Below are 4,868 nucleotides of genomic sequence, written 5' to 3'. Positions count from 1 at the left end.
GTTGGGATGAGGAGACTTTCGAACAGGATCCTTGTCAGTTCACTCAAATTGTCCGTAACCGGGGACACGGCTAAGTACTTAGATTTAACACTCTGCAGAGGTTGTACAAATTTACCCACATGACCTAGTCTGTTCTTCTTCCATGATGCACATTTTGCTCAAATGGACAGATGTCGACTAGGACGAGACTTTTCCGAAGTGATCACCCAGACCATCCTCTACGGACCCGCTCCAACCTACATTCCCCTACATCATCATGTCGCATAGGGTCCAGGTTCACACAACATACTCCGTCAAGCCAGAGCCCATATAGCATGTGGTTGTACGGTAAGCTAATGAGCAAGGTTGTCTATTATCTCTTTGTTCCTGGGTGGCCGTCCACAAGTGCGATACACACAGCGGTTCGAGGTTCGACGACATGACCCCAGGGAACCACTCAACATAACCCAATCAAAGCCACATTCCACCCAGGTAGTTCATTGAATTTAGTTGTTTTTCCATAACCACTACTAAAACATTTTCATAGCATAGCTAAGCAGCAACTAAATTCAATGGCGACAAAAATATGGTCAGGTGGAAGTAGCTATCTACTGGGATTACAAAAGCAAAGCATATCCCTAGACTTACTACAAAAATCACTACGGTGAATGAATAAAATCTAGGACATTTGTGAGGGTGTGTCACTTGCCTTGGTGAGATGAGGAGTTGGAACACTCTTCGCAGAAACACTCGTTGTAATCAGCACAAGCACAATCTACAAATAAAATTTTCACTCCATAAACACATAGCAACATATAGACAATCACAAATGGAATATGGATGCAATATGTGGCTTAAACTTGAACAACACACTTAATATGTTCTCTGTTTTTCAACTATATGCATGATGCCAAGGCAAAATTTTAGTGTTGAATTAATAATTAAAAACATTTTCTATCGTTAGAAAAGATCTACAACACTAAATAAATACTACAAACAAATTATATAGGTCACGTTTTTCTTTTCCAATGCTAATGTACAGAGGGTTCAATTCTCTGCTAATAGCAAAAGGAATTACTCAAAAATAATTTGTAGAACTATTTATATGACCAAAATACTCTATTTTGATTTCTGCAAAAACTGTGTAAAAATATGATGCAAAAGTGCAATATTATGATACTAACGTATTCTACACATTTTTCTGAGTTCAGGGACATCTTGTTTGCTAAATTTCGATAAACGGAACTAAAGATATGATTTTCAGAAGTTTCTATGTTTCCCTGACCATAATATTCGAAAATATAAACATGTATGACATGTGGCAGGTTTCTATTCGAGGATACCCCTTCGTTTAAGTGATCTACTACCAGCCTTACGATCTAGATCCTGTGGTAGCAAGGAAAGAGAATAAAAGGAAAATAAAACAAGGATTGCTCACGTACTGGAGGAGAGGTTGCTCCCTGGCCCTGGATCGTGGGTGAACTCGCGTTTGGTCCTCGACGTCCGTGAGGTAATCGACGAGCTGATGACAATGATGGAGGGTCGATGGTGTGTTCTACTCCCTGGTTCACGCGCAGTCGCTCGCCGGAAACTCGCCGAAAAACTTCCCCGCGGATGTGCTCACAGATGAATATGGCTCGGTCGCTTTGGTGCACCAAAAATTGCGAAATAAAATCTGAGAGATGCGCCATGAAAAGATAGGAAGTTTGGAAGAAACTAGAGATCAAAAGATGGACTGTGCTCACCGAATTTGTCCCGGGAACTCGCCGGTACAGTGAATTTGCGAGCTAAAATTCGAGAAGCCTGGGGGCTCTCGGGATGTTCCGTTTGGGGGGAAATAGAGAGGAGAGAATGGAGCTTAAGTAGGAAGAAACGGTGCGTCAATTGGTGGCTTAAATCGCCCGAAATCAAGTCGGGAGTAAAACGCAAGAAACTGACTGCGTTACGTGCCTATGCTGCGACGGTTCATGCTTGGGCTTGAAGAGGATGATGTGGCGCTGGGACCCACACGTGAGGGAAGAAAAGAAGAAAAAAAAAAACAAAGAAACGCCGGACGTTGTCCCGCAGCGTGCACGTGCACGTGCGCGTGCCGGCCTGGCGTGCTCATTTGAGCAGCTTCGCTGGTGCCCCGCTCTCCTTTTTTTTTTTACTTCTTTTCTTCTCTGTTTCATTTTCTAATATAGATTTGGAATTGATTTAAAAACCGAAATTGATCGAAAGTGACTCAAACTAAGTCAGAAATCTACAAATAAAATATCAGTGGATTGCTTATTCAATGAAGAATATTTTGGAACCACTTTTAAAATATTTTGATAACTTCGAATTTGACACAGATGCCTATGTGGCTTTATTTGCATTTCTTCGGTTTAAGGTTTCTTTCTAAATTTGAATTTCACTCAAATTTCCTAGGGAATGCAAAGATGCTATGATGCTTATGAATGCAATGCATGCATATTTTTGAAAACTCCATTTTTGGAAAATAGTTTAAGTAACACCAAAAGTTTTATTTCATTGTAAAATTTAAATCAAGACAAGCAACCAAGCTTAAATTTTATTATTATTTTACATTCCAAAATTTAGAACATTTTGGGATGTGACAGACTACCACCCTTAAAATGAATCTCGTCCTCGAGATTCGAGAAAGGCTAGAAAGAAAGATGTGTTTAGGATATGTTGGGATGGGCTACCACCCTTAAAAGAAACTTTGGTAGCTTACACTAGGTCTTGGGTTCATGCTGGGTTCATCCTAGGTATGACTTGGCATGGGGTCGTCTCTTGGAATACCTATGGCTTCTGACCTCCAATAGGGTTGTTTACATATAGTGAACACCATATATCTTCAAGGTGAGTCGTGTAGGTTTCCTTACTTGTCGAGATGTCGTCAATGGTCTTCCACTATTCTTCAGCTAGAGGTTGGACCTTCAACTAAACATAGTTCTATGTTTGGCAACACTTGACATACTATAGGGGCATACTATTTTCCACCCTAAGGTTTAGGCTTAAACGTCGACATATGTTTTGTAGGTATGTCTCTCTAGATTCGCAAAGTCAACATTACGAAAGATAATAATAAGAGTAATAGGAATGGTGATCAATCCATCCCGCACCCAAATCATTACTTCGCATATGATTTATTGAATCTCGAATTCTAACACTTGGTCAACCTCACAAGTTTGATAAAAATATTCCATGGAGAATTGAATCAATGTTTCAATCCCCATTATTAAACTGTTTTGAAAACTTTTCTAGCGATCCTTAACTAGGGTTTTATGTATCTCGCAGTCTTTGTTTCTTCATCTTGATATGGAACATTAGGGTTGGTTTGCTAAGGTTGTCCTCATGACAGTTTGTCAAGACACTGTCTGGTTTGGATATAGATGAGAATAGATAGAAAGATTCTAAAGAAGTTTCCTACCCAAACATCCAAACCATGCAATTCATCAAACAACAAACATCTAACAAGCATCAAGCAACATAGCTCAAACACAACCAAACTAGTATGGTCATACCACAATTTGGTATGATCAATACTTATTAGGATATCGCCGGTTCAATAAAAGAAAAGAATGGTGGTCTGGTCTATTTCTATTTTGGATGTTCAAGTTTCTATTCTACTCCATCAGTGTATCTTCGTGTGTTGTGAAGTCTACATCGAAGTCTTTATTGAAGTCCTTCATTGGTCTCCCATGCAACCCTTCTAGCAAAGTCGAAGAATGTCACATGAAGTAGCAGTCCCTCACTTCAGGCACAAGGTCATCATCTCTACTTCCTTGATGGTTTCATAAGGTAGGTCATTTAAGGTAAGAGAAAAACATTTTTGAAGATGGAGTAGATGAGAATACTAGAAGTTCACAAATCAACCGTCTTTTCAATAGAAGTAGGATTAGATAGACATTTCATCCTAGGGTCTTTCTATTTCTAATCCAAACCTAGGGTCACGAACCTACGGTCAACACAATGCTCTGATACCATCTGTAGCGACCTCACCTTTTAAGGTGCAGATCTCTGTGTGTATATGTGCTAGTCCCTGGATCAATCGCTAGCACACACGGTACAAGATGTAATACCAAGATACAAAGGTCTTTATTACATCGTATGATCCAGAATTTACATAAAGGATTACAAATTGCATAGCACAAGGCTAGCATATCATCAGAGTTTCACAACGAACAAACTTAGACAGCATGGAGTCCTTCGTCTTCATGTGCCACAAAGTAGCATGTCGAGGATAGACTCGTAACCCTAATCATCGTAACTCACTCGTCTTTCAAAACATCTGCAACATGAAAAGTTACAGCCACGAATGGTCAATACTTTGAATGTATTGGCAAGATGACACTATGGTGGACTCAAATGGCAACCTAACACTTAAGTGTACATTTGGCTAGTAGAGCTCAGGTATGATTTGCGTAAAGCCAGTTTTCTCCTATCAATTGTCAAACCATTTTCTTCCCTTCTAATTAGGCGGTTCCATTGATAGAAATCAATGAACCTGGAATACCACTGATGGAAACCAGTGAATTCCTCCTACCCTTGTTCACCCATCAAATTTTAATTTAAGAAGTTGGGATGAGGAGACTTTCGAACAGGATCCTTGTCAGTTCACTCAAATTGTCCGTAACCGGGGACACGGCTAAGTACTTAGATTTAACACTCTGCAGAGGTTGTACAAATTTACCCACATGACCTAGTCTGTTCTTCTTCCATGATGCACATTTTGCTCAAATGGACAGATGTCGACTAGGACGAGACTTTTCCGAAGTGATCACCCAGACCATCCTCTACGGACCCGCTCCAACCTACATTCCCCTACATCATCATGTCGCGTAGGGTCCAGGTTCACACAACATACTCCGTCAAGCCAGAGCCCATATAGCATGTGGTTGTAC

At 40.2% G+C, this 4,868-nt stretch overlaps 1 long non-coding RNA gene across 1 annotated transcript; it reads right to left on the bottom strand.

Moving 5' to 3' along the window:
- Window positions 1–458: 458 nt before the first annotated feature.
- LOC127295111 (uncharacterized) lies at window positions 459–2,186 on the bottom strand. The gene is made up of 3 exons (XR_007847534.2): window positions 1,725–2,186; window positions 1,422–1,623; window positions 459–754 (listed from the first exon to the last, which is right to left on the bottom strand). It is a non-coding gene; the product is annotated as an uncharacterized lncRNA (long non-coding RNA).
- Between the last annotated feature and the right edge of the window lie 2,682 nt (window positions 2,187–4,868).

The sequence above is a fragment of the Lolium perenne genome, chromosome 4, assembly GCF_019359855.2.
Source record: "Lolium perenne isolate Kyuss_39 chromosome 4, Kyuss_2.0, whole genome shotgun sequence".
NCBI lineage: Eukaryota > Viridiplantae > Streptophyta > Magnoliopsida > Poales > Poaceae > Lolium > Lolium perenne.
This window is presented reverse-complemented; position numbering and strand designations above follow the sequence as displayed.